The 24,619-nt window shown below is 35.0% G+C and overlaps 1 long non-coding RNA gene and 2 pseudogenes across 1 annotated transcript; 2 read left to right on the top strand and 1 right to left on the bottom strand.

The window, feature by feature from the left end:
* Nucleotides 1-1,287: 1,287 nt before the first annotated feature.
* Nucleotides 1,288-5,879, bottom strand: LOC147543712 (uncharacterized). Its single transcript, XR_015224187.1, has 3 exons — nucleotides 5,766-5,879; nucleotides 5,513-5,585; nucleotides 1,288-1,616 (listed from the first exon to the last, which is right to left on the bottom strand). It is a non-coding gene; the product is annotated as an uncharacterized LOC147543712 (long non-coding RNA).
* A 9,531-nt stretch (nucleotides 5,880-15,410) lies between these two features.
* LOC147543711 (DEAD-box ATP-dependent RNA helicase 36 pseudogene) lies at nucleotides 15,411-16,570 on the top strand (annotated as a pseudogene).
* Nucleotides 16,571-18,257: 1,687 nt separating this feature from the next.
* LOC147543710 (transcription termination factor MTERF6, chloroplastic/mitochondrial-like) lies at nucleotides 18,258-18,764 on the top strand (annotated as a pseudogene).
* The last annotated feature ends 5,855 nt before the right edge of the window (nucleotides 18,765-24,619 follow it).

The raw sequence follows: 24,619 nt of genomic DNA, 5'->3' as shown, positions 1-24,619 counted from the left end.
TTTCTGTGTTATGGTATCCTTTTCAAAGTATATATATATATATATATATATATATATATATATATATATATATATATATATATATATATATATACTAGGTTCCCACCGCGCCCTACGGGCGTGGTAGATCCCTCTTGGCTAACGTCGTTGTGGTTTATTACGTCCCGATTTTACGACAAAAGTGCTTTCGAGCATTCTCCGAGTATGCGTGTAACGTGGAATCTATTTTGTGAGTTCACATCAAGCTGAGTGGAGCTTACCCAAGAAGTGGATGCACATGCTGCCAATTTTCACACTTTTTGGTGTCATGCGTTTACCTGTCATCCGAAATCAGTACGTGATTTCATTCGAAATCAGTACATGATTTGGATGAGAGCTACTCGCTGACCCCACATTGTGTGAAAATGGGCAGCATGTGCATCCACTTCTTGGGTAAGCTCCACTCAACTTGATGTGAACTCACAAAATAGATTCCACGTTACACGCATACTCGGAGAATGCTCGAAAGCACTTTTGTCGTAAAATCGGGACGTAATAAACCACAACGGCGTTAGCCAAGAGGGATCTACCGCGCCCGTAGGGCGCGGTGGGAACCTAGTTTTCATTTTTGTTCGCGGTGAAAATTTAATTTTCAGGTATTTATCGTAAAAATATAATAATTAAAGTTATAGTGAAATTGAAAGGGGGAACTAAAGTAGTACCTACCAACCATAACAAAATAGATAATCTTTTTTTAATTTCGTAAAAAAAACAAAATGTTAATTTTTTATATTTATAATCGATAATATAACAACCTCATTTTTCCGTAAAAAAAAAAAGACTTACTGAAACACTGTACCGAAAAAAATTATTGAAGAGACAAATTTTACAAAGTTAGTAGCGTGAGAAACTCGTTGAAGAATTCTATGAGTACATATTTTATGAGTAGTAAATATACGAACACTTAGATGATCAACATAATACACCAGAGAGAAACTTACACAAAAATAAAAACATACATAGTAAAAAAAGAACAATACTCATACAAAAAATATAACAGCTACACAAATCCAATTCAAGAATACTAATTCGTCTTCTTGTCCGACTTCATCTTCATCAAATGGTTGGCAGCATCAGGCAACAACCACCCAATTCATGGAGACATCACTCTGTCCTTATTATTCAACAACTCACAATGTAATTTATAACAATGTAACTTATAACAATAAAATCAAAGAATACAAAAAACAATTAAACACAAAAAAAATTATCTAACAGAAAGTTAGAAGAAAGAAGAGGAGATTTCAGCTTTATTATGGTAAAATACTCCAAGAATGTTGTGTTTTGACAATTACAGAGTAAACTCAAATAGGTAGACCAAAAACGACAATTTAAAAGAAAAATAAAATGGAAAATGATTCTCGCTCCTTTCTAAAACCAACATTTCTTCGTCACTCCATGCTCTCCACTTTCTGTCCCTCGCTTTCCCAGAAAAAAAAAAAAAAAAAAACTCTTCACTTAGGAAGGCGGTTATTTTAACCATTAGATAAATATAACTGCACACATAAATATAACTGCACACATTTTTTTCATAGTAACCCACCATTTTCTTCATCTCCCATGATAAATTGTAGTACCTATAAAAGTAAATGAAAATGAATAAACTTTAATAATGTCGAACATTAAAGAAAAATGAATCTACCAAAATATAAAAGTTAAGCCCCAAATACCCCAGATCTTCAAATTTCTAAACTCTTTTGTATCCAACTATAAGCTTTTCATTGAGAAGAAATGAAACTAAAACTTTCACACCAATATTCGAAATAAATTTTCATAGTAACCTATAAAAGTAGAGAAAAATTATGTATTTCCATGGAGAAAAACAAAAAGTAAACATACCAATGCAATTTGAAGAAGTTCGGATGAACTTACAAATAGGTTTTTGATGTATTTTTGTTTTCCTTCTCCATAAATTAAGACAAACATGAAGAAAAAGTGGAAACAAATAGAGAGAAAGGAAGGAGAAGTAACCAATAAAAAAGCAGAATCACCATGACAATACATTAAATCTGGAAAGAAAAAATACAAATAAAAAAACTTCAAGCAGTAGAAGAACTAACGAAGAGATACATAATGTTGGAAAAATTAGCGTTTAAGTTGGAATGGAAGGTCGAAGAAAATCGATGAATAATATAATGTTGATCACTAGACTTCAAAGCTCGATAAATCGATTCTTTTAGACAGTAATTCGCCCCCTTCTGGTATGAAACCACGAGTACACAACGGGTCAGGAATTATGCCTTCAGGATACGATGAAGCCCTTCAACAACTGCTTGGTTCAAAGTATGTACGCTTTGACCAAGACCAAGAACACTCTGTATTAATAAACTGATAATGCCGAAAAAGAATGCGAAAAAATTCACCAAAACTTGATAGAAATTTCAAGAACACTTTGTCTGTTGGTATGACTTTGAAAATGAGAGCAAGAGAAAGAGGGAGAGAGAAATTTCGTTAGATGCAGGATGGATAGATTGGCAACTTATTTATAAGTATTTAAGTGATGCCAAATTGCCAATGGATGGGGGTATATCCCTTCACATGGGAGATGCCTCATCACATTTCAAATTAAATGGGTACACCCATTCAATCCTATATTGTTCACGTCCAGTGCATGAAAGATTCTTCCTTTCATTTAAATGGCCACTTCCCGCCAATACTCTCTCCATCTATAAATTTTTTGAAAAAATTCCAACATTCCCCCACCATTTTCGAAAAATTTGAAAGTTACACTCAACGAAAACAAAACATAAAATACAAAATAAAACAAAACAAATAATTTTGGAATAAAAGACGATTTTGGCATTATCGTAGAAACTTGTACATAAATGATAGGTATCTTATGGATTTGAACCTTCACTTAGTGCAAACAACTCAAAGCTTCATCAGAATGCTATGGTGAACGTATCTTGAACCAAGAATCCTTAAATGATAAAACCGGAGTCATCGCACATACTCGTTTCGGAGGACAGAGTGTTCATACTCCGCACGTTAATGGCCATGTGCAATATCCCTTTCATGAGTCTTCTTTAGAAAACGGTCTTATTTTCTTAGGAAACGGCCTGATTTCCACACTCACTTAGGTAAGTCCACATAGGGTGTTTCCGCGAGGCACCACTTAAAAAATTTTGGACTTATTAAGAATTTTCATTCATCCTTTGTCTTGCAGAAAAAACCAATACTAGCTTAGAAATGGGAGAATATAAAACGCTAGTATTCCATAATCGCGAAAGCTTTAACTTGTTAGTACCCGTTGAACTTTGTCTATCTATTTCAAGACATAAGTTGGGTTCCCGTTAAAGGCGATCAACCTTCATTCACAGACCTTAGCCCATTTCTTTTTCTTTAGAGATAAGTTCTCTAGATAACTCCGAAAACATTAGAGAATATTTGTCTAGATGACAACAACATTAGAAAATATTTCTCTAGATACAAAATTGACTTAATACAGTCAACCATAACTTTACATGAACAACAATTGACGGCATCCGTTTTGGCCAAAACATTTTATGAGCATTAGTTTCTCAACCGTCTACTATTTGTCTCATGTAGCTTACTCAAAATAACTCATCACTGAGCTTCTTTCTAGTGCACATTACTAGAGAAAACAAATAAGTCAATTTCAGTGAAACTAAATCACCACTTGTTTCTTGGTTGCCCAAGACAACAACATCTCACAACATGAGGATGGACCCAAGATGAATCCACCAACTTGTGTAATTGTATTCTCTTAATACAATGGGATATTCTTTTAAACCAAAAATATCATGTCGCTTGAAAATAAATAGTCCAAAAGAACCATAATTGTATTCTTACTCAATACAATTTCCATTTGTTATATTCTTCACTCAAGAATATGATTATTCATTTCTTAGAGTTTTAATTCTAAGATCACCATTAGCTTTTTCATCATGTCAAACACTCAAAGTTAGAATGTACCATTATGTCTTCCACGAAAGTGAATTATAGTTTGACGAGCATTATTAACCACTTGTTAAATATCTTATGCTACAAAATAATGTTCGTTATTCCGTAAACATGAATTTCTCAAACGCATATCGTCTTCTAAAATCTCAATTAGAAGGTTTCACATGTTCAAAGATAACAAAATGATGTACTCATAACATGAAGTAAAATACTTTTGTCTTCCGAAATTGAGCAAATATAACTCACACATGAGATGTACCTCGTGCGCTAAAAGATCATATTTCACTCTCTCGTAGATGGATCAAGTGCACTTCCATCCAACACAAAGAACAATGTGACTAAAATCATTTTTTTTTTCAAGGCTCGTAAATACCTCTTCAAGTGGGTAACCACTTGGATTTCAAAACCAAACAATTCTCACGAACAAATATTAACATAGCATGATTAATAAAAGATATCAAATCTACTTCATTTTATCACATAAAATCATGCATCAAATTTAACAGAAATACTTACAGGTGTTCCACTTATTTTTCTCACTCCGTTCGCCTTATCATATGGAGAGATGTTACTGAAATAACTTCCATTTCAACTACAGAATTACTGTCTAAAAATTGTTGGAAAAATTAGCGTTTAAGTTGGAATGGAAGGTCGAAGAAAATCGATGAATAATATAATGTTGATCACTAGACTTCAAAGCTCGATAAATCGATTCTTTTAGACAGTAATTCGCCCCCTTCTGGTATGAAACCACGAGTACACAACGGGTCAGGAATTATGCCTTCAGGATACGATGAAGCCCTTCAACAACTGCTTGGTTCAAAGTATGTACGCTTTGACCAAGACCAAGAACACTCTGTATTAATAAACTGATAATGCCGAAAAAGAATGCGAAAAAATTCACCAAAACTTGATAGAAATTTCAAGAACACTTTGTCTGTTGGTATGACTTTGAAAATGAGAGCAAGAGAAAGAGGGAGAGAGAAATTTCGTTAGATGCAGGATGGATAGATTGGCAACTTATTTATAAGTATTTAAGTGATGCCAAATTGCCAATGGATGGGGGTATATCCCTTCACATGGGAGATGCCTCATCACATTTCAAATTAAATGGGTACACCCATTCAATCCTATATTGTTCACGTCCAGTGCATGAAAGATTCTTCCTTTCATTTAAATGGCCACTTCCCGCCAATACTCTCTCCATCTATAAATTTTTTGAAAAAATTCCAACACATAATACCATAAAGAAGATAAAAAAAATTCACCGATACAGACCAAAAGAAATAAATTGGAACATAAAAGGAAGGAGAATATAATAGGGTGGGTGGTTAGAAAAAAGTTTCTTCCCCACTAATTTCTCTCACTTCCACGATCTACTTCCATATTCTATGGTATTTCGTGTAAATGTCCACATTGACCTTTCAGTTAATTTTATAAAACTTAACTCAGTCAGTAATTTTTGACACAATAAGGGTATTAAAATACAAAGGTATTTTTATAAGGTACAAATTCAAATTTCAACTTATTCGAAAAGAGAATATCTAACCTTGGGAAAATTATGGACTGTGGGAGCAAGAAATAGTGAGAGTAGAATATTGATGTTTATTCCTCTGAGCTACCTGCAAAAGGAAAATAAAACTAATTAGTAAAAATAAAATGTAGAAGAGAGTAAACATATGAAAGAATGAAACTAAAATTTAAAGAAAAAAGAAGAAAATAAAATAGATTTTGAGTATACAAATTTAAACAAAGATTTGACAACCAAAATTATAAGAAAAGTAAGTAAGAAGATATCCTACCATCTTCTTCTCTCTACTGTATTGTTGAAATTCTTCAATCTCAATAGTGAAGAAATCTATTTAAATTTTCGACTAACAAATGGTGGTAATAACTAATAAGTAGAGAAGAAGAGGGCGAAAAATCATGTAAGTTACCATTTAAAGAGATACAATCCAACCATATTTAACCGAGGGATATAATAAGGGGTAGTTTGATTTCCTCACCACTAATCTCTCTACCTCCCACGATCTCCTCCCATTATTATGGGGTGTCAAGTAAATGTCAATAACAACCCTGCAGTTAATTGATTAGAAGTTAACATATGTGGTAATTCTTAACATAAAATGAGGGTACAAAAGTCTCAGGCTAGTTTCAAAAAGTTATGGAGTTAATAAGAGTAACCGAAATTAAATATGTGGCAACATCTCCACCTTCAGATTACAAGATCTAGCAAGACAATCCGAAGGCTACGAATATCCAAGAGATAAATCAACGGCTCACCTCAAAAAACACCATTGCGTTTTATATAATAGATAGATATATATATTTCTTTTTATACCAACAAAGTTATGGTATCCTTTTCAAAGAATTATATCTGCTCTCGCAGTCAACTTTATTTAATGAAGGAATGGTTACAAGAACACAAAAGGATTAGTGAAGTAGAGAAAAAAATGTGGAAATATGAATCTTCAGTATTGATATTCTTTTTTGTTTTGGTTTACATTCAGTTGTCATCTACTTCTCTGGAGAAGTGAATAGTAGTTTTTGATTTTTTTTTTTTTAATTTAACTTTTTTTCCTTTATTGATTTTTTCTGTTTCTGTGTTTATCCACATATCTAGATGAAATCATTCGTTCAAGATTATGAACATCTCAATGTGGGAGAAAATCGGAAATGGCCGAAAGTTCATTTTTCTTTTTGTATTCCCGACTAATTATGTTAGTAGGTTAAATTGATTTATTTTATCATAACAAAGCTGAAATTTTTGTATTGTCATCATGGATTTTGTTGCTTAAAATTGATCCATTATCTCCTCTACTTAGCAGGAGCAACTTTTAATTTGTTATGAGCCCAAACGATTGATTCAATAAGTTCTTGTATCTCTTTATACGATTAAATCAAACTTTTCCACTTATTAACTAACTCCCCATATTTATCTTTTTATTTTGGTTCATGTTCTTATAGTTTTTATATCACATTCTTTTTCGGGTTTGTAACTAATGTTTAATTTCTTTATGTTTATGTTATTGTCAGGAGGATGACACAATCAATTGAATACCAGGTAAGAAGAAACAGAAGATCATGAAGAAAAATAAGAATTAAGAAGATCTGATTTTCTTTTCGTTTTCTTTTTATTTTCTTTTTACAAATTAGTGTTCTAGATTTGTTCCTCTGAACTTTGTAATGTCCTTATTTCTTCAATATATGTTTGTCTTCATTTTGTATTCTTATTCTCAAATAAATTTGAACTTCTCTTTATAGGTCCAAAGCTTCTTCTTCTCACTATCTCTTACAAATATTGGACTCCACTTAATTGCGTTCGGTTTAAGTTTATATTTTAATTTCTAGATAATGAAAAAACTTTAAAAGATTAAGGAAGTGAGAATGGATATGTGTATTAAAATGTTCACAATTTTTATATGCCGAGCATACATTCCGGATTTTGTCCAACATACATCTACAAGTGGCAGCAATGTGCATGCACTTCTTGGGTAAGCTCGACCCAACGTGATGTGAACTCACAAATTAGATCCCGCGGTACACGCATACTCAGAGAATGCTCGAAAGCACTTTAGTCGTAAAATCGGGGCGTAATAAACCACAATGGCGTTAGCCAAGAGGGATCTACCGCGCCCTACGGGCGCGGTGGGAACCTAGTAATTTTAAAAGGACACACTTCGAATTTTCAACTCATGTCTTCTGAGAATTATAGCTTTTATTTTAAGTCCTCCCTCTTTTCATCCATAAAACTTATGTATTCTTCTTCTTCATCATCAACAAAATTTGTAAGGAAGGAAACCTTTGAGAGATTGTTGATCATGAGACACCCAAAAAATCAAATGAAATTGATGAAGAATCTTCTTAAATATGAGTTGGCGAACAAAACTAAACCAATACATGACAGATCCGGTCTTCATGATGAACCCTATAACCCATTCGAATTGAAAAAAAAAATAAAACCCTAGAAAAGTTGATTTTTGGTTCCAAATATTTTCCTCTTTGTTGATCCCTTATTTGATTTGATTAAGATCGCTTACTAATTTAGTTTTTCACACTAGAAAAATGGTGTCTCCCCCGTTTTTTCGACTTCATAATCAATCAATTTGTGGGTATTAACTGTTCCTTTGAACTTCGATTGGTGTAATTAATTATGCACTGTTTTTCGTCACAACTTGAAAATTTTGGAGCTAGTTCAGAAAGTGCAGAAGTTGTTTATCGTTGAAATCTCTATTGAAGGATATGTGAAGAATTTTCTTTGTGAACCATGTGCTTGCAGCTTATTAATTTAGTTAGACTAGATTTGTTGTTTCCGCCACTTTCTAACTTCGTAGTGGATCAATTTTTGCGTATGAACAATGTTTATGTAATTAGTGGTGCATGTGTATTTCAACTTTTAATCTGAACTGGCAAGTTGTTGAGCTAGTTTAGTGGTGAAGATTGCTTGATGTAATTAGTTGGGGTTGGAGAGATTGCTTTTAGTCAGAAGATGATGATGAAAAGAACCCCGACACTAGACAGTTAAGTTTTTCATTTCTTAATCTATTGCATTTGTTTATGGTCCTCAAATTAATTAGTGTTTTAATATTTAAGGTCATATAAAATTGTCTATTTATAAAATCATAGTCAATAAAGTGAACCATAATTGAGTTAGGGTCCCAATATAGTTGTCCGCGTAAGATATTTGGTTATCCATATATAGGCCACCTTCTCCCCTTCATCTTCAAGTTCGAGTTCAGGTACTAGTTTCTCTTTCTTCTTTTCTATGGTCTTGGGAGGCCATACTCGAACTTTTTTCTTCGTCTTGCTCTTCCTCTCACCTCTCCATCTGCCTCTTTTAATCTCTCTGTTTTTTTTCCTTCTTTTGTTTTTCTCTTCTTCTTCACATCTTTTTCAGTTATTCACAGGAGCGGACTCATGTGTAGACCAGCCTTGGCAATGGCCCAGGTTGGATTTCTCGAATTTCTAAGTGCGTCTGGAGAATTATAACAATAAAGCATTGCTAGCTTGGTGGTTAGGTATGTGCCTCCAGCATTAAAGGTCACAAGTTCGAATCCGTGCAATGAAATTTATGCCTTCTTTTTGGTCGTTTTCCTTTTTCTTTTACCTCTAGTTACAATCAATTCACAAAATGACTCCTAAATTTTGCCAACTTCTAAAATAGCCCCTTAAAATTACATTTTCCTTTATTTTTTCCTTTCTTTTGATAGTGATTATACACTATTTTAATACCAAATTTACCTTTATTATTTTGTTTTATGAAAGATAAAGAGTTGTTATGATGGAGAACAAAAGACGTGGTATTTTATCATCTCTCTCTCTCTTTCTCTCTGAAGTCATTATTTTTTATTTTTATTTTTTCCTTGAAGAAGATGAGATTCGCTTGTAGTCAGAGGCTAGTTTTAGTTTCGTTCTGCCTTTTCCTCTCTCCTTCATTTTTCATAACAACGGCCTACTTTATTTCAGGCTGTGTACACACATATATACATATAATAGTTTGTGAAATTCGTACGCATACATAATATCTATTTTTTTTATTTAGAGTACTTTAAGCTTGCCCAGGCTAGATGAAAATCCTGGTTCCGCCCCTAGTTCTTCGCAATTTTCAAAAAATAATACATTTCAAAACTCATTTGCTTATGCAGTTTATTTTTTAGTTCATTGAATTCTTGTCTGATTTTACGTTTTATTTTATTGATTATGCTCTGATAATGAGTGCATTAATACAAGAATTTTCCAGCTTAGGGTTACAGGAACGAGTTGGCTACTGGGGTCGTTTCTGCACTAGAAAACAGAAGAAGAATCAGGGGATTTATTCGTCTCTATGAAGGGTTCTTTTTCTTTTGGTGAGTTATCTTATATTTAGGTATTCTATTGATTTTTATCTAATACATACATAACTATTGTGTTAAGAATATACTGACATAGGGACCATTTTTGAATTTTGACCCGCTCCCTTAGTTACAGTGAGAAGAAACCATGGCAGATGAAAACCAAGTGGATGAAGATTTTCCTTTGTTCTCCACAATGTGTACTCCAAAACCTTCCAAGAAAACTTCTTTAATCCTTGAAAAATCTCAAACCCTTATAATTGGAAAAGTCATCCACTCCTTTTTTTTTGAGAAATCGACTACGATCTACGTTAGTCGTTACAAGGCATTGATACATCACTAAGATGTGATGAGCATGATAACCGCCTAGTTTAAACCATAACGAGAGGCCTAAAGCCAGACAAATTTATTACAATATTTACTTAATTTATATATTGCCTAAATTACAGGGGACAAATCTTGATGGCAAACTGCTTCTACCGAGACTCGATCCCACGACCTCGTGGGCTTAAGAGGGGTGTCCAACTGTTACACCAAAGGGTGGTGGACAAATCATCCACTCCTGTGTTAGAGAAGATGAAGAAGATACAGTGGTGTATTTGGAGTGTCACTATATGTTTGTATTTCTGTTATTTCTGTTAAAGTGTCCATAGGCACTCCTGGACTAAGGTCCAATGTCAGTCAAAGTTTGTTATGACTTTCATAGTCATAACGACTTTGATTCCTCTATCTTTCTCGTTCTAGAAACTCTATAAATAGAGATAAGATGTAATACTTTGATCTTAATGAGAATAATACAATTCATTACTACTGAAAACCTAATTCCATAATTTAGGTTTTTCACATGGTATCAGAGCTTAGGCTCAAGTTTGAATCCGATCTATACAATTACAGGAAGCTTTCATGGAGTCTTCACCATCAAATTTCGCATCATCTTCTTCCTTAATGAATCAATCGCATCATCATATACTCAATATTACAAATTATATCTCAGAGAAGTTAGATGAATCTAATTTTCTAGTGTGGAAAGATCAAATTGAAACAATATTCAATAGTAATGATTTGTTAGGTTATGTTGATGGATTGATTAAGCAACCTGAGATGTTCATTATTGAAGAAGGAGAAGAGATCATGAATCCAGCATATCAGATTTGGAGAAAACAAGATAATTTTGTGAAATCATGTCTAAAAGCAACTTTTCTCGATCTGTTTAGGCTGATGTTTTAGGTTTACAAACAGCTAGTCAGATCTGAAGTTATCTCAATCTGATCTATGCTGATGAATTTGAAGCCAAACAGGATCTTCTTCGGCGAGAATTACAAAATACTCGAAGAGGATCTGCAACAATTTCTGAATACTTGCGTAAGATCAAATCTCTCTCTGATTCTTTAACAGTAGTTAATGATAAAGTTTCAGATAAAGAAATGATTAGAATCATACTATTAGGATTAGGAAAGAATATAGTCAATTTGTGATAGCAATTGATAGTCGAACTACAAGAATTAACTTTCCTGAGCTTCGATCTAGATTACTTCATCATGAACAGTGGCTATCATCACAAGAAAGATTTGAAGAACAATCAGCTTATTTTGTTAAGCCAAACAAAGCTAATACTTCATCCCAGAAACAAATATATACAAGACAATCACATCATAACAAGTCAAATTATAACCAACATAACAGATCTCATATAACACAGTCTCAGCCAAATTATAACTAATATAACAGATCTCATACAACACAATTTCAGCCTAAACAAGGTGATCAAGTGGCTTTAAAGCCTCATAATTCTCAGAATTCCACTCATTTACAACAAAATCAACATCATTTTTCTCATCAAAAGGCTGTGAATTTTGATTTCACATCAATACCTTGTGGTATTTGCCACAAATGGGGTCATCAGGCCAGCAAGTGCAGATTCAGGTATGAACCATCTAGAAATTCAGTTTCTCATGAATTTGCTGGTTTACACTTAACCAATTCGGACATAGATTCAATACATAACAGTGATACACTTAATACACAAGAGGAATGTAATTTTGCTACACATAATCAGTGTTTTTCCACAAATTCCTCACACACAGCTACATCCCAGAAGTGGTTAGCTAATACTGGGGCTTCTAGCCATATGACCAATGATATGAATGTGACTACTTCACCTAAACCTATTTGTAATGGAGAATCTATTATGGTAGGAAGTGGTAATATTTTCCTATTCTAGGCAGTGGAAATACTAAAGTTGAGACCTCAGATGTTGCCTTCGATCTTAACAACGTTCTTCTAGTACCTTAGTTGAGGAAGAACTTACTATCTATCTCCAAATTTACTCAAGACAATAATTGTTCTGTTGAGTTCTATCCCTGGGGTTATAGTATCAAAGATTTGTTGCCTAATATTATTCTCACTCATGGACCTATGGTTAATAACCTTTATCCTATAGAGTTTGAAACAGTAAGTACACCAAAAGTTGAGGCTATGTCTGCCAATATAGTGGTCTCACCTACTCGTTGGCATAAGAGGTTGGGCCATACAGCTAAAGGTGTTCTTGATGAACTTAAAAAGGCACATCTTATTGATTATGACACAGAGGATGTACTTCCATTTTGTGAGTCTTGTCTACTTGGAAAGAGTACAAACTTACCATTTGATCTTTCTACAACTCTCACACCTACTTCATTGCATCTTATTCATTGTGACATATGGGGTCCTGCTCCTGTGTCTACTGCTACTGGTGTGAGGTATTTTATTCTCTTTGTGGATGATTTCACTCGATTTTTTTTATATATCCTATGAAACTCAGAAGTGAAGCTTTGTCTTGCTTTAAGAAGTTTAAATTCGCCTATGAGAATCTATTAGAAACCTCTATCAAGTTGTTTCAGTGTGATGGAGCACCTGAACTGTGTAAAGGTGATTTTTATCAGTTTCTTGTTGCTTTTGGTATTCTGTTAAGGGTTTCATGTCCCTATACTCCTCAGAAAAATGGTAAGGCTGAAAGGAAGAACGGGCAGATTACAGAGATGGGTAATACTTTGAGGTTTCAGGCATCTATGCCTAAGAGGTTTTGGTTTGACTCTTTTCCTGCTGTTAGTCACATTATCAATAGACTTCCAACCAAACTTCATCATGGTATTTCTCCATTTGAAATGTTGTTCAAGAAAGCTCCTGATTATACTTCTATGAAAGTATTTGGCTCAGCTTGTTTTCCTCATCTTGCTACTGTGAGAGAGGATAAATTGAGTCCCAAATCTTCTAAATGTGTCTATTTGGGTATTACTCATTGCATAAACGCTTCAAATGCTTTGATATCAAGACTAAGAAGGTCCACATTTCTAGACATGTAATGTTTGATGAAGATTGCTTTCCCTTTCAAGAAATTATTGATTCTCCTGCTACAAATACATCTTCAACTTCTACTCGCGTTATCTTGGAGTTTCAGACTGATATTCCTTCTGTTCCTACTTTGGTTCCTTCAGCTGCTACTCCAGTTGTAACCCCTACCTTACCACAGTTACCTGCACCTGGTGTTACTCTTACTAATGCTACTCAATTGGTACAAGATACTACTGCTATTTCAGCACATCCCATGATCACTCGAGCTAAGGCAGGTAGGTATTCACAGACCTAAGTATCTACCTGATTTTGTTGCCAATTACTTAGTGTGTCATCCTATTCCTAAGGCTTATTTGACCTTGTCGGCACACTCTCCTAAGCCTACATCATTTACTCAGGCTTTTAAGGTTCCTAAATGGTGTCAGGCTATGTCTGAAGAAATTTGTGCATTAGAACAGAATGGTACATGGGAACTAGTACCAGCTACATCTTCTATGAACATTCTTTGCTGCAAATGGGTGTTTAAGACTAAACTCAAGGCTGGTGGGACTGTTGAGAGGTACAAGGCCAGACTTGTGACTAAAGGATTTCACCAGCTAGATGGCTTGGACTATTTTGAAACTTTTAGTCCTGTGGCAAAGCCTACAACCATCAGCTATGTTCTCACAGTGGTTGCTACTCAAGGCTGGCACATCAAACATCTAGATGTGTCTAATGCGTTTCTCCATGGAGATCTTGAAGAAGATGTTTTCATGAAGCGGCCTCCTGGTTTTGTGAATGCATCTAAGAAGAATTATGTTTGTCACTTGAAGAAATCCTTAATATGGTCTTAACCAGGCTCCCAGAGCATGGTTCACCAAGTTTGCTAATTTCTTTTGACTTATGGATTTCAGAAAAGCTCCACTGATCATTCCTTATTTGTTTATATAATGGGTTCTGATACTTTGGTGTTGCTTCTTTATGTTGATGATATAATCTTGGTTGGGTCCTCTTCAATCATGATGGAACATCTTATCAATGCTATGAGCTTGGATTTTAAAATGAAGGACTTGGATGCGCTTCATTATTTTCTAGGTATTGAGGTAACTCCTATTGCCTCTTCTCATGGTTTATCACTCACTCAAAAGAAGTACACTCTAGAACTTCTTCAGAAGGCAGATATGCTAGACTGTAAGCCAATTTTTATCACATTCCCTTTGGTAAGAGATTATCAACTCAGGAAGGTGATTTGCTTGAGGATCCACTTCTATTACGAAGTTTGGTGGGTGGCTTACAGTATTTGACCATGACCAGGCCTGATATTTGTTTTGGAGTCAACTATGTTGCTCAGTTCATGTCTGCTCCTAGGACTTCTCATCTTCAATTGGTTAAGAGAATTTTGAGGTATCTTAAGGGGACATTGGGGTCTGGTATCTCTATCTTACCTGGTGATATATCTCAATTAACTGCCTTTAGTGACTCGGACTGGGCAGGTTGTCCTGATTTGAGAAGATCCACTAGTGGTTTTGCTATTTTTCTTGGTTCGACTTTAGTTGCTTGGTCTTCCAAGAAACAACCTACTGTGGCTCGTTCGAGCATAGAGGCTGAGTACAAATCCATGGTTGTGGCTACATCTGAGATGCTTTGGATTTCGTATGTTCTTGAGGAATTGGGTCTTCCCTTATCTCTTCCTGTGAGTTTGAAGTGTGATAATATGGGAGCTAAACATTTGGCCTTAAATCATGTTTTTCATGCTCGCACCAAGCATGTGGAAATCGATTATCACATTGTGAAGGAGTTGGTGGCTAATGGTGTAGTTCGTGTGGGCTTCATTCCTTCTTCTTCTCAATTAGCTGATGTTTTTATAAAGGGTCTCTCTGATCCTCTTTATTCTCATTTCCTCTCCAATCTGATGCTTCGACACTCTGCTTCAGCTTGAGGGGGACTGTTATAGAAGATGAAGAAGATACAGTGGTGTATTTGGAGTGTCACTATATGTTTATATTTTTGTTATTTCTGTTAAAGTGTCTATAGGCACTCCTGGACTAAGGTCAATGTCAGTCAAAGTTTGTTATGACTTTCATAGTCATAACGACTTTGATTCCTCTATCTTTCTCTCTCTAGAAACTCTATAAATAGAGATGAGATGTAATACTTTGATCTTAATGAGAATAATACAATTCATTACTACTGAAAACCTAATTCCATAATTTAGGTTTTCACATCTTGAATGTTATTCTCTTAGTTTTTCCAATCTCGGCCTTTCTGACTGGGCAGTTCAGATTTCAGGCTTGCAAGGAGCTTGGAATGAAGAAATCCACTCCAATTCAACATCACTGTATTCCTAGAATTCTATCTGGCGAAGATGTTTTTGGGTTAGCTCAGACAGGTAGTAGCAAAACAACTAGTTTTGAATTAGCTATTTTGCGTCGCCTTGCTGAAGATCGTACGGTGTGTTCTCTTTGGCACTAACTCCTACTAGAGAGCTGGCGTACCAGTTGGCAGTGGCGCGGAGCAGTTCAGAGCACTAGGATCATGCTTGAACATATGATGCGTTGTTGTTGTTGGAGGGATGCATAAGATTACTCAAGCACAAGCTCTGATGTAGCGACCTCACGTTGTGATCCCGACACCAGGAAGGGTAAAGGTCCTCATCGAAGAGAATCCAAATATTCTTGTTGTCTTTTCCAAGACCAAGGTAATGCTTTTATCTTGTTCAATTTCTATTAGTACACTTATAAGTTATAACATAGTCTTCAAAATGTCATAGCAACCCAATTGCTTCTTATTTAACTTTTTTTGTGAAGTGATTTTTTGTTTATTTGATTGATTGGTCAAACCTTTGCAGTTTCTGGTTTTGGATGCAGGGGCAGCCCAGGCCCAAAGCAGCCAAAGCGGCCGCTTTGGACCCCAACGTGGCAGAGGGACTAATAGTTTGGATTTTTATATGAGTTTGTCAAATAATACTAAAATTTTAAAACATTTTAGAATATATCTTGAGTTGTAGCTCAATGGTTAAGGCTTTGGATTATGTGTAAGAAGTCAAGGGTTTGATGTCACTCGTAAGCATTTTTTTTACGAAATTTTTTTTAAGCGTATAGAACCCCAATTTTTAACGCCGCTTGGGGCCCCCAAAATGTTTGGGCCGGCCCTGTTTGGATGAGGCTGATAGGGTTTTGGATATTGGTTTTGAGGAGGATTTAAGGGTTATACTTCAATGCTTGACTAAGAAACACCAGACTCTTTTATTTTCTGCAACAATGACAGACAACCTAAAAACCATGCTTGAGCTTTCCGCAAACAATGCATACTTTTATGAAGCATATGAGAACAGTTGAATCTCTCAAACAACGGTATGTTTTTGTTCCGAAAAATGTGAAAGATGTTTATCTCGCACACATATTACAAAAAAATGGAGGATAACAGTACCCGCTCTGCCATCATAATTTGTCTCTACATGCAGGTAAATTCTTATGGTGTGTTTGGACGACCGAATCATGAATCCGCGAAAAGATCCACACTCGTAATTCTTATGGTATGTTTTTCTTATGTCATAATAAAACTAAATGAGGGTAATTTTGGTAAAAATGGTGATGGCAAACTCGTAATTTTGAGATAGATAGGAAACTCTAAACGGATGGTGGCCAATACGTAGACAACTGTTTTTTTTTATATGGACAACTATTTTCGGGCCCGGTGCGAGTCAGTTATGCTTGACTTAGTTCAAAATTGAAAACCTAAGTTGTCTTCTTCTTCATCATCTTCTTCTTCTTCCTTCTTCTTAGTCTTATTCTTATTCTTTTACTGCTACTAAAAGTAAATTATAGTTTCTACCATTTCCTTTTGTTTTTTTTTTTATCAAACTCTAGATGTATGAAGAAGGTAAAACTCATCAATCTCCACTTCCCTTGTTTTTTTAGTAAACCATAGTTTATACCACTTCTCTTTGTTTTTAGTGAACTATAGTTTCTACTACTTCCCTTTGTTTTTTATCAAACCCTAGATGGGTTTTAATCAAACCCTACATTGATGAGGTAAAACTCTAACTTTTTTTTATTTTATTTTGTATTTTCGTTTGGGTAGGTTGAAAGAATACAAAACGATTTCAAAGCAAAAAATTCGAAGTGAAGAAGAAATTCCCAGAATTTTGTGGCAAATCCACGAAAATATGCTAGATTTTCGTGACAAGTTTCCTTCTGTCTTGCCAAATTTTCGTGGGAAATCTACGAAATTGGCAAGTCAGATTTTTTTTTTTTTTTTTTTACAAAAAGTCAGAAGTTAGGATCTCTCGTGTTTTGTCGATTTTCCACGAAGCACGAGCAACTCTAATTGTTTGTAAAAAAAATCTTGGGTTTTGAAATTTTTGATTTCTAGGCTTAAAAGTTTAATGGGTTTTAAGGTTTTTAGATCTGATCTTTCTGGATAGGAATGTCCTTCAACAATTCCCTTCACTTTGTTTGATGTTATAATCTTCTCCAAAAACATTCTCTCTCTAGAATTTTGGGGTGATGATGAAGATGAAGTAGTAGAAGAAGACTAAACTTACTTAGGGTTTATGGAGAAAAGAGAAAGGTGTTAAAATAATACATTTAATTCTAAGAAGACTTGAGTGAAATAATAGAGAGTTGTCCCCTTAGAAACTGGTGTCTATATAAAAAAAATTATTATTTTAGTTGTCCACATAAGATAGTTGTCCATATAAGAAAAACGGTTGGCCACGTATAGGCCACCAAACTGATAGTGGCGCTTCTTCTTTTCACTCTTTCACATAAGACATTGGGGTTGTGGGTCGTTTTCTGAATCAGAAAACAGAGGAAGAAGAAGTAAGGGAATTCCTTCAAAACCCTAAAGAGTTCATTTGGTTTGGTCAGTTTTCTTATAACTTGGGGTGTAATTGTAGATGTAATTTCTTATATTTATAATGAAAGTTTTGAAATTTATCAGTTTTGATTGGATAGATTGCTGAATTTAGACTGGTAAAGTTCTTCCATGAATTGTTTAAGTTAGACATTCATGTTTTTGAAAATGCACGGAATGTGTTTGCTCTTTGTTCTCATAGACTAAAATTCTAACAAAATTTCATGTTTTTTGTTTATGTTTGAATTTGGTTTGTGATTCTACTCTTATAATGGTCTCAGGAAGCATGGAAATTGAAAATCTTCTAAATGTAGCATAATTGGGTTCTTCAAGGAAAAGGGTTTCGACGATAAAAGTATTGACGACATTTTCAACAAAGGGGGTCCAAACAGCAAATCTCCCTTCAACAAATGCAAGCGTTTAGAATGTGCTGAAAGAGAACGAGCATCCGAGAACTGGGATTACTTGAAAAGCATTGGTATTCAAGAGAGGAAGCTTCCTACTGTTGTTTCCAAGTGCCCGAAGATTCTTACTTTAGGTCTGAATGAGAAACTTGTGCCTATGGTCCAGTGTCTATCGACCTTAGGAACAAAACCAAGTGAGGTTACTTTGGCTATAACAAAATTCCCTCACATACTCCCTCACAACATTGAGGAGAAGCTTTGCCCATTACTAGGTTTTTTTTAATCCTTGGGGGTCCGAGAAAAACAGTTGGGTAAGTTGTTGTTGCTTAACCCAAGGCTTGTCAGCTACAACATCGAGACAAAACTGAAGAGTGTCGTGGATTTCCTTGCTAGTTGCTAGTCTTGGCCTGAGCAAAGAGGAGATGATTAGAAAAGTGTGTAAACATGGGCTATGTTCATGCAAGGCCCATTCGCCAATTTTCATGAACAAGGCTCATTAGTATGTCCCATACAATAAGACCATGTATAGACTTGTTGGGCTAAAGGTTTGTTGGGCTCATAAAACTCATTCATGTATTGAATCTATGGACACTAACTATGTGTTGACAACAAGGCCCATCTATAAGCATGAGGTGTATAGACTAATGAGGTGTGTTGTCTTGTCTTGTGTCTTGACACTTAATGGTCTAGTTGCTTGACACATAAGGGACACTTGTCTTGTGTCTTGACACCTAATGGTCTTGTGGCTTGACACATAAGGGACACTTGTCTTGTTTCATGACACCTAATGACACCTAATGGACTTGTTGCTTGGCACATAAGGGGACACATGACACCCATGTAGTAACTTGTACAAACTCTATGATGGATTAGAGACTTGTATAAATAAAGATGGAGAATAAGATGGAGAATAAGATGGAAAGCTATGCTCTTGCTCATTAACTCAAGCTAGTATCTCCATCACTAGTGCTTGAAGAATAGAAGAGAAAAGAGTATACAAGTTCATCTTCTAGTAAGTAGAGAATTAAGGAGTTAATCTTATTCAAGAAAGAAGCTTATATTGGTTCAAGTTATTTCTAATCTCTACAATGGAGAAAGGTATGTAATTATTTCATGTTAATAATTACCTAATGTTCATATTTCCATATTGATTTTGTGACAAACATGAGTCCCTAGATTCTTGTGTGTTCATGAGAAGATTTTTGAATTGCTAACGTGTCTCATGAACACTACTTATAGATTGTATAACATGTGGTATCAGAGCTATGGGTGTGGACTTCATGTTTGTTCAAAATCGTTTTAGCATATTATTGAATTTTAATCTATGTTTTGTTGCCATATTGGAAATATATTTTTAGAAGCTATATGAGTTGATTTTGAAACTTAAAATCTTTTGTATTAAGGAACTCATGTAGTTTCATAAAAGTTCTTTTAATTGAGTTAAAAGTTATTAAAAACCACTAATGAATTTTGGTTTTGATTTAAGAGAACCTTTCTTTATGTGTTTTATCGCCTTATGAATTTTCGATAAAAACTAGCAAAAGGTTAATTTTATAACTTGTAAGAAGACAATATTAAAGTTCATTTTATTGGCTAATTAAAGTTTTGTTATAGTCAAATAACTGAAGTATATGAAAATTGTCTTTTATAAAAGTTTTAAATGAAAATTTGACATAAGAATAAAAGTTTAACCATGATATGTATAATTAGTGAAAAGGTTGCCAAAGTGACTTTTGAACTAATCTTACATATCTAAGAAGGTTAATTAACGTTCAAACTTATGTCGAGTAATTTGCATTAAACTACTTCGATAACGTGTAATTTTTCCAAAGAAGAATTATAAGTTGATTGAATATTATTGTTAATGCTTTGTACCATCTAATCAACTTGGTTCTATTGCCCAAAGGTGATGAACCCTTTTGTGGTTAGACGATACACTAATGGACTCATTTATGTATGGTATTTAAATGATGAATTGTATGGTATATATCTTAATTTAGACCCAAAGGATAAATTTTGATATAGTTAACTTGCTTATAGTATATTGTCTAAATGTTTGCAGTATCTGCGCTGATATCCCTACATTCGCAAGTTGCGTCTGTTCCCTTGCTTACTGGCTCAAATTTTTCAGAATGGAGCGAACATGTCAAGTTCACTTTAGGTGTTCTTGATATGGATCGAGCCCTTATGTCTGATAGACCTGCTACTCTAAATGTATCAAGTAGCACTGATGAGAAAAATTTGTTTGACGCTTGGGAAAAATCAAACAGACTAAGCATGATGTTTATGCGAATGACTATTGCAAGCAATATAAAGTCATCCCTTCCTCAAACTGATAATGCTAAAGACTTCATTAATGCAGTTGAGGAGAGATTCCGTGCAGCCGATAAGTCTCTAGCTGGCACGCTAATGGCTCAACTCACTACCATAAAGTATGACGGTGTGAGAGGTATGCAAGAGCACTTAATTGAAATGACTAACATTGCGGCGAGACTTAATGGACTTGGTATGAATGTAGAGGAGCCTTTTCTTGTTCGTTTTATTATGAATTCCTTGCCTCCTCAGTATGGACCATTCCAGATGAATTACAATTCACTTAAGGAACAATGGAATGTGAATGAACTATCTAGTATGTTAGTTCAAGAGGAGACAAGGTTAAGACAACAAGAAAGTTTCTCTACTAATCTTGTTACTCAAGAAGTGAAAAGAAAGAATTGGAAGCCCAAGAAAGGTAAGAAAGTTGTCGCACCAAAGAACCATGAACCTGCTTTAGCTCCCCAAGTTCATATTAAGAAGAAGGAATTCAGATGCCATTTTTGTAGAAAGATTGGACACTTTCAGGCAGATTGTCCAAAGCGTAAGGCTTGGTTCGAAAAGAAAGGTGAGCAGTTAGCTCTTGTATGTTTCAAATCAAATCTTGTTGAAATTCCTTCTAATACTTGGTGGCTCGACACGGGCGCTAATGTTCATGTTTCTAAAACGATGCAGGGCTTTGTTTCAAGCCGAAACCCAAGTCAGACTGAACGTTTCATTTTTATGGCAAACCAGATTTCCTCTGAAGTTTTATCTGTTGGAACCTATCGTTTAAAACTTGATACTGGTTGTTTTTTGAATTTGTATAATACTCTTTTTGTTCCAACCTTATCTCGTAATCTAGTTTTTATGTTTCAACTAGATCTTTTGGGTTATAAACTGTCTTTAGGAAATCAACGTTTTGACTTGTATAAAAATAAATGTGTTATAGGTTCTGGCGTTTTATATGATAAACATTATAAAATCAGTCTTGATAATCAGTTTGCTGAATCTATTTTAAGCCTGCATCCTAATGTAAGTTTTGGAATTGAGCATAAAATAAATGAGAACTCTAGCAATGTGTGGCATAAAAGATTGGGGCATGTCTCCAAAGAAAGAATGATGAGATTAGCGAAGGATGGGATTTTGTCAAACCTAGACTTCACCGATTTTGGGATGTGTGTCGATTGTATAAAAGGAAAGACAACAACACACACCAAGAAAGGAGCCACAAGGAGCAGAGAACTTCTTGAGATCATCCATACTAATATTTGTGGACCTCTCTCCATTGCATGTATTGGTGGAGAGAAATATTTCATCACATTTATAGATGATTTTTCACGTTATGGGTATATCTATTTGTTACATGATAAATCTCAGGCAGTAACTGTTGTTGAGATTTTTATCACTGAGGTTGAAAGACAATTAGATAAAAAGGTGAAAATCATCAGGTCAGACAGAGGTGGTGAATATTATGGAAGGTATGACGAATCAGGACAACATCCTGGTCCATTTGCTAAACTCCTAGAAAAGCTTGGCATTTGTGCACAATATACAATGCCAGGAACGCCTCAGCAGAACGGTGTTGCTGAAAGGCGTAATAGAACTCTAATGGATATGGTTAGGAGCATGATGAGCAACTCTACTTTACCCATTATGTTATGGGGTGAAGCTCTTAAAATTGCTGCATATGTCTTAAAACGAGTTCCTAGTAAGTCAGTTCCTAAAACTTCTTTTGAGTTATGGACTGGTAGGAAACCCAGTTTAAGGCACTTTCGTGTTTGGGGTTGCGCAGCAGAAGCTAGAATCTATAACCCACAAGAAAAGAAATTGGACTCAAGAACTATCAGTGGGTTCTTTATTGGATACCCTGATAAATCCAAAGGGTATAGATTTTATTGTCCTAACCATACCACTAGAATTGTTGAGACTGGCAATGCAAGATTCCTTGAGAATCATGAGAATAGTGGGAGTCCTGAACCACGAAATGTGGTTATTAAAGAAGTAAGGGTAACTGTTCCCATACCCTTACCTATTGAAAATATTGTTGTTCCTCATGAAAACTATCCAACTGTTGATAGTGAACCACAATTGATGGACCCACAATCTCATGATCCAGTAGAGTTACGCAGATCTCAGAGAATAAGGAAGTCTGCGATCTCTTCTGATTATGTAGTATATCTTCAGGAATCTGAATATGACATTGGGACAAGTAAGGAAGATCCAGTTTCATTTTCACAAGCAGTAAATAGCAATAATTCTTCTAAATAGATTGATGCAATGAATGAAGAGTTGAAATCTATGAAACAGAACAAAGTCTGGGATCTGGTTCAATTGCCTGAAGGGTGTAAGAAAATCGGGTGTAAATGGGTCTTCAAGACCAAATTCGACTCTAAAGGCAAAGTTGAACGATATAAAGCCAGACTTGTTGCAAAAGGTTTCACTCAGAAAGAAGGCATTGATTATCATGATACATTTTCGCCTGTATCAAGAAAAGACTCATTTAGAATCATTATGGCTTTGGTGGCTCATTATGATCTAGAGCTTCACCAAATGGATGTGAAAACAGCTTTTCTAAATGGGAGTTTAGAGGAAGATGTCTACATGGAACAACCAGAAGGTTACTCAGAAATGAGTATGGAACATATGGTGTGTAAATTGAATAAGTCAATATATGGACTTAAGCAAGCCTCCAGACAATGGTTCCTTAAGTTTAATGATACCATTGTGACCTTCGGATTTAAAGAAAACATTGTTGATCAATGTATATATCAGAAGGTCAGTGGGAGTAAGTTCATATTTTTGATCTTATATGTGGATGACATACTCCTAGCCACTAATGATCTTGGTCTACTGTATGAAACCAAGAAATTTCTCTCTAAGAACTTTGAAATGAAAGATATGAATGAGGCAAAATTTGTGATCGGGATCGAAATTTTTCGAGATCGAAAACAAGGTCCACTTGGTTTGTCTCAGAAGAGCTATATCGAAAAAGTTTTAGAGAGATTTGGCATGAAGGATTGTGCACCGACTGATACACCAATACAGAAAGGAGATAAGTTAAGTCTCATGCAATGTCCTAAGAATGACTTTGAAAGAAAAGGAATGGAAAGTATTCCTTATGCTTCTGCAGTAGGAAGTCTTATGTATGCACAAGTTTGTACCCGTCCAGACATTAGCTTCGCAGTAGGAATACTTGGTCGTTACCAAAGTAACCGAGGGATGACTCACTGAAAAGCAGCAAAAAAGGTGATGCGGTACTTACAAGGAACGAAAAACTATAAGCTTACTTTCAGAAGAAAAGATAACCTGGAAGTAATAGGTTACTCAGACTCCGACTTTGCTGGATGTACTGATAGTAGAAAATCCACTTCTGGATATGTGTTCCTATTAGCTGGAGGAACGATATCATGGAGAAGCATTAAGCAAAGTATTTATGCATCTTGCACAATGGAGGCTGCGTTTGTGGCATGTTATGAAGCCACAATTCATGCTTTATGGCTGCGGAATTTTATCTCAGGACTTGGACTTGTCGACTCTATTGCCAAGGCGCTGAGAATTTATTGTGATAATACTGCCGCAGTATACTTCTCTAAAAATGATAAGTATTCGAACTCACGAGGAAGCAAACACCTTGAGCTCAAATATCTTATTGTAAAAGAGGAGGTTCGGAAACATACAGTAATTGTAGAACATATTAGTACCATGTGTATGGTAGCTGATCCACTAACCAAGGGTTTGGTATCTAAGCCCTTTAAGGAACATGTTGCAACGATGGGTCTTAGTAATCCTTGTATCGTAGTGGATTGATATGTATGTAAGTTTCTACAAATACTAATTGAGATCTCATAAATGTTATGTTTCCAAATTCTTGTTTACTCATATGTGCATAATTGAAATGAGTGAAAGTAACAAGAATAGTCTTGATTAGACAGGAATAGTCTTAATCAGACATAGCTGAAT

The sequence above is a fragment of the Eschscholzia californica genome, unplaced genomic scaffold, assembly GCF_041429995.1.
Source record: "Eschscholzia californica isolate CP2 unplaced genomic scaffold, dmEscCali1.0.p SCAF_4, whole genome shotgun sequence".
In the NCBI taxonomy this organism is placed as follows: Eukaryota; Viridiplantae; Streptophyta; class Magnoliopsida; order Ranunculales; family Papaveraceae; genus Eschscholzia; species Eschscholzia californica.
The sequence above is the reverse complement of the archived record's forward strand: the minus strand, read 5'-3'. Positions and strand labels throughout refer to the sequence as shown.